We start from the raw sequence: 9,813 nt of genomic DNA, 5'->3' as shown, positions 1-9,813 counted from the left end.
TCTCTGTCCCTTTGTTCATCCTAATAACATATATCTTGGCATTCCCAGCTACATATATGTTCTTCTTCATAGCCTTAGAATTAAGAATGGAGATTGGTCATGATGGCAGACACCTGTAATCCCAGTTCTTGGGAGCTTATAAACAGGGATCAATGCGAGTCTGATCTATGTATGCAGTGAAACCCTGAACACCCTGAAGACATTTAAAATACAGAGAAAAAAAGAATAAGTGAGAAGCGAGGGAATTGGTGACTGCACTGTCATTAATCCACTTAGGAATTCATAGGGTAATGGGCTTCCAGAAACAGATTGTGTTATAAAAGTAACTCTCTCCAATTGATTCATGATTCAGTTTTAAGTAATACAAGGTTTAGAACTTGGTTGTGTGGATTTTAAGTGTAGTCCAGAATGAAGTCTTATCACAGCCTTTTATAGTAAGTGATGTGTACGTTTTTCTCTCCTGTTTTTTGACTTCCTGTATGACCTCACTTACCTGTCAAAGCTGGTTGGGATGTTTTCTACTGCAGTACACCTTGACTGTGGCTCCCTCCCACAGAGACAAGACTTAAGACCCATTTCAGGGGGCAGTTCTCAGGAGGAATCACACCAACCATTAACACAGGACAGGGCCCTACACATTCATTATCAAGGAGTATTACCAGATGGTTGATTATGCACAGGAAACTATGTTACTGAAGAATCACAAATAATTTAAACTTCCTATCTTACTGCCATTATGAATCTCATTTTCTTCCCTAAACTTTGTGTGGCATTGACCTCAGTGGGGAGACAAAGAAACAACTCACCTTACCTGAGCCTTGACCTTACACTGAGTAGATTTCTAGGCATGTGGCAGGTGGTTGATTTCCTTGACATTGAAACTTCAAGTCAAGAGTTATTGTCACCTCTACCAGTTGTGAAGTTGATTGTGATGAAGTAACAAATTATCATGAGAACCTGTCTCCCAATACTCTTCGGGTCTGTAGAGAGATAGAGGAATGCTGCACAACATTCAGCAGGGCATCAGTAGGCCCATGGATCCGCCCACCAGTCCAGGGTGTGTTTAACAAGGCACATGCTCAGTCTATTGGAACTTCTGAAAACTTGAGTCTCTATTCTATATATTCGGGAACATCAAAACAAGCCTTCCTCATCCTTATTCAAGAATGCTTGCTGCTTGATTCAGAGCTTGCAAGGGAATCAAGATTTAACATAAATATGTAGTGTACAGGATTATTTTGTAATATTCACCAAAAACAGTCAAATTCAAGGGAGTTCAAGAGATCTCTCCATGTGTTAGAGACCCAAAGCATCTAGGTGAGGGACTGTATACAGCAATGCCCTGCACTAGTCTCCTGAAGACCTAGAGCCCCTGACAATATCCTCCCCAAGTCCAGGTGGAGTCCTCGAGCCCTTAGCAAGTGCTGGGATTATAGGCATATGCCACATTGCAGAATCTCAATCTCTGTTTTCCTGATAAATACTATTTATGATAAATACTAATATGCTAATTAAACCCAGTAAGATTAACAAAAACAATACTGACATAGAGCACACATTAAAAGAAAGTTAAAAAATAAAAGTGACTTTAGGGCTGCTGCCCGACTTCTGTGGCTCTTCTGCTGAAGTCTCACCTCGGCTCTGGCCAAGGCCAGACTTTTTTCTCTACTTTCCACTGTGACTCTCAAAACAACCCAAGATCTTCCAGGCCAGATGTGTATATACATTTAACTGCTATGAGATTAGTGCGGAGTAAGTGTATTTAGAAATTGTGTTACTGAATTTGGCTTAGAAAACTATTTTCTGAAAATTTTTTATCATCTAGCAGTAAAGAATGAAAACACATCAGTTTTAGGCAAACTGGACTTGATAGAATGCATCAAGGCAAGTAAAAGTATTGAAACTGAAAAGTGAAATAACATGTTTTCTTATGTGAAAATAAAAGCAAATACAAACTCATAAAGAGGGATGGCAAGAAGCCAGAAGGTACAATTGGGGGACTCAGGCTTCACTGGATTGGAAAAGGAAAAGGAGGTGGTGTAGGAGGGACTGAAAGGGATGAACATAGGCGAAATGGACACACAAATATGCGAGTCAAACCCTAGCATTCTGTAATACTAACAAGCACTGCTGTAAATAAACAAAGTATGCTAACTTTTTATTTCTTCATAATGGTACTTCATTGCTTTTATGTTAGAATCATTACTAAAGTGCCTTCCCTTTTGGGAGAACTTTGGATGATTATGCATGCCTGCCTCACTGAATATCCCCTTGAAATTAATACCACAAAATCATTCCAACTTTATCTAGAGGTAAGTGATACTTCGCGACAAATAATTATTAGTGATATTAGCTATTCATCAGAGGAAGGCACTAAATGCTGGCAATAAAAATGGAGGGGACATTTAATTGATTGATTAAAGATGCTCTTACTACTGAAAATAGTTTTAATAGTTCCTTTCTTCATATATGAATTCCAAGGCCCATGTTTGTGTGAACTTGAAGGCTAAATGGTAGCATGGAAGTGCAGCGAGCCAGCAGAATGAGTCACAGGCAGTAATAAGCATTCTCGAAGAGCCGTTGTGCCATGGCTACCACATGACTAGTCCCATTGATCACATAAAGAAGGGCTCAAACAAGCGGTGGTACCAACAAGTTTGGTGGGGTTTGTTTCGCAGATATGCTGAGGGGGAAAACAAAAAAAAAAGAAAAGGAAGATTTATTCAGTCATATAGTACCTGGCCTTTAAATGATATTTATTGAAATCTGAAAATTTAAGAGATTTGAAAATCAACATCAAATTTGTGTATTCCATTTGTAGACAATTCAATGCTGAATTTTTCACAGAAACAATAATTTGAGCTTTTTTTCTATTTTGTATTTTAGGACAAGTTGCACACAGTATACAAAGTTTCACCGTGTAGATTGGCCTCACTGTAATCCTCCTGTTTACCGCCTCCCAAATGCTAGGATTACAGGCATGCAACAACATGTCCAGTTTCAATGGCCATTCCAGCACACTCTGGAGGCTAGGCCAGAATGGCAGGCCAGGGGTGAAACCCTGGCTGCTGTGTCTCCCTGAGCAGGCGCTTTAATCTGCTGAGCTGTATGACCATCCTAATTTGATCTTAAAAGAAGCTCTATATGGGAGATTAAATGAAAGTTATTCATTTTTAGTTATTCTAAATATTTAATATGTTTAAATATTACTTCAGTTTTCAAATGTTGAAGATGATATAAATTTACAAAACATTCATTTATGAGGGATTAGAATAAGAAAAGGCTAAACTTTCATCAATTTTACTTCAGAATAAATTACACATGCAATATGCTGGAGACGCCAATTTAAGAGCACCTGGTGAAGTAGCCTTAATTCAATTCCAGGCACAGGTGCTTCTTCCTCTCCCCACGAGACAGCTTGCCAAAGCACAGGTGGAGTCGAATCGGTTTTCATATGTGGTTTGACATGATTTCAATCAACATAGATGCTTTCATACTGCCGTACCACTCTGCAACAGTTTCTTCCGCATTCTGTGCTTGAAGGCGATATATATATATATATATATGTAATTTCTTTAATCTTAACCATTTAATGACACTTTATTTTTGCATTGTATTAGTTCAAGACAGCAAACTCTTTGAGCTCCTGTAGGTGCTTGCTCCTGTGCATTGGCAGAACTTTTTTCCTCCTAAGTACTCAGAGATGCATTTGTGTTAGTAAGTGTTCTGTCAGCTTCATCAGATGTTGTTAAATTGGTGTCTCCGGCACATATAACCACCCAAACTGCTGTGTAGCAGAGTTGCAATTGTTTTTGTTTCTTTTTTTTGTTTGTTTGTTTGTTTGTATTTCCGACAAGGTCAACTGGGTCTACAGGGTCTCATTACGTAGATCAGACTCTTAGTGGTTCTCCTGTTTTCAGATTCTCAAGTGCTGGGATTTCAGGTGCGAACCACCTTGCTCAGTGTCAATCACAGTCTCAGTACATCCCGAGGGTATAGCTGGCACAGCAGGCCAGGGATCAAAACCCAAGTCCCCTTGTCGGCCTAAACCTGCACTTTAAACCACTGAGCTATCTCGCTGGCCCATTCTTGACTTCTCTGAACTGGGTCCCCTTCGCATTACACCCACAAGCTGCACATGCCACCCTGAAACAATATCATTTTCATACTTAGTCTTCTGCTATTGTCTCTTTTGGGAGATCTTACCTAAAGAGCCAACTTCAAAGGTATCTTGTGTCAGAAAACAAGTTAAACTGCATAAATCAGATGATGGATGTCCTGGTTGTATCTCTTGTCTTATTAGTCCGGGCCTGCATGGTTTCACAGCAATGATGCAAATGATAGAGAAGCATGGTAGGGCATGTTGATGATAATCCCTTTTAACTTTCTCTAACTTTCTTCAGGACATTCTTAATGCAGACTTGTTTTCCATAATATTAGCCATTCCACTGAAAGGTCCTGTTCAGCTCACATAGTTATCATCAATTGGCTTGCATTTCTTCCTTAGGGCAAACAATCTTGTATTTTGACTTCCTGACACTAGTTCTTTTAAAGTTTGCTGCCTGCCTTTCAGCCAGAGTAAAATATTGGCAGATCTTACGATGCCTCCTGGCAAAATCTGTTGTTCTTTAATGCTCTCTGTTGCTAGCTGTCTTTAGGGAATTCCATCCTGGTTCAAAATGACAGCTTTCAAACTCATTGGCATTTAGTGATACCAACTCACACTGTAAAAGTTCCACTTTCTGTCCTGACAATTGAAATGAGAGGAAAAGCATGCCAACCAAAATAAGTATTACTAGATGGAAGCAGTTATTGCTTGAACAACTCAGTGCTAAAGGAACTTGGAAAATGCATATAATTAAGAACATCTGACTTATGTTTGTAGAATTTCAGACATTTTGTTTGCTATGTGTAGAAGTGCCATTTTCAATAAACATGAAAGAAGGAGTGACAGAATGGTGTATAGGCACTAAAAGGAGAAGTCCTTTCAGACAGGCTGGTCTTAGACATTTTGTACATTGTTTAGAAAACATAAACAACACTCAAAAGTAAAATAGGGAAGGATTATTTACCTTATGGTTTGTAGGGTTTTGAGTCCATAGCTGACTTACTGTATGGCAGAATGGCATGGCTGAGGGCCTGAGAGTGGACCAACATTCTTTCTAGGGAAAAGGCAAAAGGAAATAAAGTACAAGCAACACACAACAAACCATTTTCTATCTCTTCTGTTTTATATTCTGGAAGCATAGGAAGAACTCACCTCTAATCCGAGCACCTTTAGTCCTGGCATGGCACCATGAATCAAATGGAACATAGCATCCTTGAACTATTTTTTGCAAGTAGAAGCAGACAGCCAATGGTGAGATTGCTAGAGGGCTCCTGCTCACTTTTACTGTTCCTTTTTCTCCAAGAGCACTGATGAAACATACACCCCACTGTATAGTTCACTAATCATGCTCTCTTTCTCCATCTCTCTGCCCACAAAAGCAAGCAAGGGAATGGAGTCCTGAACTCAGAGCAGAATAGCATGTGTTTCCCTGAAGGGATCCCCAGGGCAAGATGGATCCTAGTGTTTGGATTGAATAAATATTGAGGGCCTCCAAATGTTGCAAAAAGCCCACATGAGGATATTACTCTCTGGCCCCTCTTAGAGAGAAAGTGGTTGCCAGTCAATTATTTCTTTTACATGAGTAGCTTGGAGATTGAAGTTAGTTTTCCAGAGAGTTCCAATGTGAAATTCCCATAAGTGGGAATGTCACAATGACCTGGGAGCGTGTTTCTCTTAACATCCACCTTTTTTTGGTGATGAAGGGGCTGATTTGTTTAACTCCTTGCTGGCCCAGAGAATTTTACAAGACCTATCTAAAGAGGGGTTCTGTCATACTGTCAGGGAGAGAAAACTCCAATTCTCAGCTTTTTTGTTTGTTTGTTTATTTGTTTTAGTTATTTACTACTGAGTCCACAGGGTCTCACTATACAGATGAGACTCATGGTGTTTCTTCTGTTTTCAGTCTCCCAAGCAATGGGATTCCATGCACAAGCCACCACCACGAGTTTCATTCCCATTCTCAGGGTGGCCCCGTGGACTGGCCCTGCATGCCTGGGATCAAACCCTGTTCCTTGAGCCTGCCTAAGCAGGTGGTTTAGTCCACTAAGCTGTCTCGCCAGCCAAAATCTCAACTCTTAACAAACGCTTCAGACAGAGCTCTTAGGCAGTGATCTCCAGGCACCCTGGGAAGGAAAGGGTACTGTACTGGGTTGATTCACATTTTAGGCTATAAATGTAAATCTTGTGCTTTCTGTTGTGTGAGAATTGTATACTCAACCTCAGTTCTAGGTCCTTCATTAAGTCAAAGGATAGAAAGACCCTCACAAAAAGGCATGTCAGGAATTGCCCAGAGCCAGAGGGAGACCCAAAGCAGACCAAACGTGGACCACAACACTGACAAGGCTCAGCTGATCATGACTGCAGTTGGGCAGATTCTGGAAGCCAAATTGATGCTTCAGCATGTATTTTGTGCCCAGAATTTAAAACAGAACAAAGAGAAAAAGGGGTAAGACCCAATCAGTTTTCTTTGCTCTTGGAGCACAAGAGAATGCCCGAATGTGCAGCTACCCCTATGTCCCACAGCTGCTCTAAGAAGGAGAGGAAACCCCGGTAGCAAGAGTCATTGAAAGCTAGACAGCACAGCAATGGGCAGCAGAAGCAGAGGTTCCGCTACCCCTCAGTTCCCATCAAGACATACCAGTCATCCCCTCTGTGTGTGGGCGCTCTGTGCTGAGGGCACCAGGCCAGTATCGTTGCCTGAGGAACTGTCCTCTTGGGAGAGGCATCTTGGCTGAAGAGCAGAGAAATCCCTATCTCCTGTTCTCAGTAGGAAAAGCCACATACAGGAAAATAAGTGGCAATTGTGGAGGAAAATGACTTTCTCATGGTATTCATCTGTGGCATTTACTGGATCCTAATAAACTGGTTTTCTTCCTAACAGGGAAATGGATCTGTCTGATTTGTGCTTAGTGTGAGCTACTGGTGTCTCAAAGGGACAGAGTGTAGTGAATGGTGACCAGGGTGCAAGCTCCTTCATTGACTCCTGTTTTCATCATTATAGGAACAAAGTGAAAACTCTAAAAGACAGCCAAGGAAACCCAACCATGAGCTCACCTTGGGCTCTGGTTCAACCCTGTTCCACTGCTCCCTCTGCCTTAAGGCAGCTGCAGGAACCAGAGGCACAGAAACATCTTAGGCTGAAAACTCCTCACAGATCCAGCAAGGGTGGAGCCATGTATATCCACTAGTCCCAATAGCATGGCAGATGCCATCTCCAGGAAGCCTCCTCAACCTAGCAATGGTAAGGACAGAAACAGGCTTCTTGATTCCGGTTTGACAGAAAGCTCAGAGTCCCCTGCCAGGGCCTAGATCTCTAGAAAAGCAGTGAGGATGGAAAACCCAGCCATGTGAGGGAGGCCCTGCTCACGGCTGACTTGTCCTGGTCCATCTCACATGCTCAGTCCCAGTCAGTGTTCTTGGCAATGAACAGGGATGTGTGGCCCAGTAACTTACTTAGTCCCTGGGGACACAGAGGGATGTGGGAGAAAACAAAAGGCTGGAACCAAGAAGGGAGCAGAGTGCTGTCAGGCATGTGTGAATGGTGCAGGGGACAGAGGTGACAGGGTGATCCCAAGGCTCTACTGCTGTCTACCACCAGATTGGAGGTGACATCAAGCCCTAAGTGGCTCCTCCTTGCCCCATCCCAGAGCCCTACCTTATCCAGATCCCAGTTCCAGAGAAAGCATTTTTAACTCCTGCACAGAAGACCAGGTTGGAGAGGGAGCACAGCTTGTTCCTGATGATCAACTTGTTATCAGTTCCTTGGGTATCTTTGCGTATGTTTACTTCCTACACAGAGGATGAACTGACAGTGGGTGGAAAAGAGTGGACAAGAATCAGAGGCTGGCAACATTTCCACACATGTGTAGCCACAGGACTGTGCCTATAGTAGGGGGGCCCTTGATAGGTTGAGGAACTGCCCTGGGGTCACACAGCCAGGCTTGCCTGGCTCCCATTGCTGTTTATCCCAGATTCAGAGGAAAAATTTATACCACATAAAAGCTGATAGTGCCCTGACCAATTGTCTGTGAGCAGGGATGGTCCAGGCGGAGTTGGTCTGTCCTCACTATTTCTAATATGGGTTTCCCTTCCTGTGGGCCCCGGGGCCTCATGCAAAACCAGCAGGGCTCAAGAGGCAGGGAGAGGAGCAGCCATTTCCCCAAGAGCATTTCCTGTGCTATGTGGCACATAGGGTAGCACATGCACAGCGCCTAAGGCCTCAATCCTGGGGTCGAGTGTCATTCAGCAAGCACAGCTTATCCAGACAAGAGAATGAGCTCTGTCCCTACCTGTGGGAGTTGATGGTACCTCAGATGGAGGCAGAAGTAGGCACCTAACCCTGGAGTCCAATTGGGGCCTTGCAGCCAAATGCTATCCCAGGGACTTGGATGCCTGTGTCGGTACCCAGTGTGGAGCTAGCCATGCGAGGTGCCAGTGCTGGCAGAATGGGCTGGGCCCTCTGGCACAAAATAGCCTTGTTCCCAGTGGGGACCATGACCATAGGAGTACCTATATCTGGGTGCTTCTGGGTCCTAAAGTGTGTTCTGAAATATAGAGGTGTTGGACAGAGCCCCATGGCTTCTGACAGTAGTAGTTCCATAAGCTGGCTAGGCTGGATGGATCAGGTGAAACAAGGAAATAGCATGCTCCTCTGTTCTCCTGCTGCTCAGTCTCCACAAGGGGCCATGAGGCCTGCAGTGCAGACAGCCAGAGACACCTCAGATCTCCTACAGAGACAGCTCACAGAGAAAGCTCATCAACACGTATGTGTGTGTGGGGGTCTTACAGTGAGAACTACCAGTCTTCCCACAGGACCTCATATAACTCTGAGTTCTTAGTTCACTCCAACAGAGACCCCTTCTTCCCCTGACTGCTATTCCAGCCTCTAGATGGCACACAGAATCTTCCCAAGACCTCACTTGTAGGTCTTTTATTGTGATCTGTTGCACCTTGTCAGAATAAGGAAAAGATAGACCAAAAGCCAAGAGCTGGGTTAGATGGTAGCCAGAGAGTATGATTGGCAAAATGACGCCCCTATAAACAGTAAGGGTCTTTATTTATATCTTTACAAATTTGAAAGTCACAAGGTTGCATAGTGGCTAATAGCCTGCTTTGTCCAGGTAGGATTTTTTATCCCAGACTGAGGTAAATTGTCTGCTTTAGGCAGTGAGGCCTTATCCTGCCTCTCACACAGGCTCAATTCCAGCTTCATCAGCTCCATTCCCAAAACTCACCAGATTTCACAGGCGCCCCAGTGTCCTCAATCAGAGACCTCTCAGAGCTCTTAGTCACAAACTAGAGATATATATGGAGATGCCATTTGTAATGGTAGGTGTAATGGGGTTCCCTGAGGTTGTGTGAGCATAAAACACCCACAGAGAAGGTTCAACTCCATTGTATTTCCTGCGCAATGTCCCTCCTTTGGGAAAAGGTTGATGCATCTTTGTATACTGCTATGTCACCACACTTAGGCTGGTTCCAAAAAGAAAATGTACTGTGAACCAATGCTTCCTTACTGAGATCAAGAGCTGCACATAGTAGCTTGTATCAGTGGTTGCTGGGCTTCTGCTGCTGGACTTTGTGGCCCAGTAAGTCCTGGACAGACATTGTCCATGGAGTCCACCTTGCTCAAATAGAGCCTCTGCTCTCCTCAGGTTCAAGTCACTGTAGTTCAGTTGCTTCTTCAGATGATTCAGGGACTGAAG

Source organism: Octodon degus, unplaced genomic scaffold (assembly GCF_000260255.1).
Source record: "Octodon degus isolate 3935 unplaced genomic scaffold, OctDeg1.0 scaffold00526, whole genome shotgun sequence".
Classification (NCBI taxonomy): Eukaryota; Metazoa; Chordata; class Mammalia; order Rodentia; family Octodontidae; genus Octodon; species Octodon degus.
The sequence above is the reverse complement of the archived record's forward strand: the minus strand, read 5'-3'. Positions refer to the sequence as shown.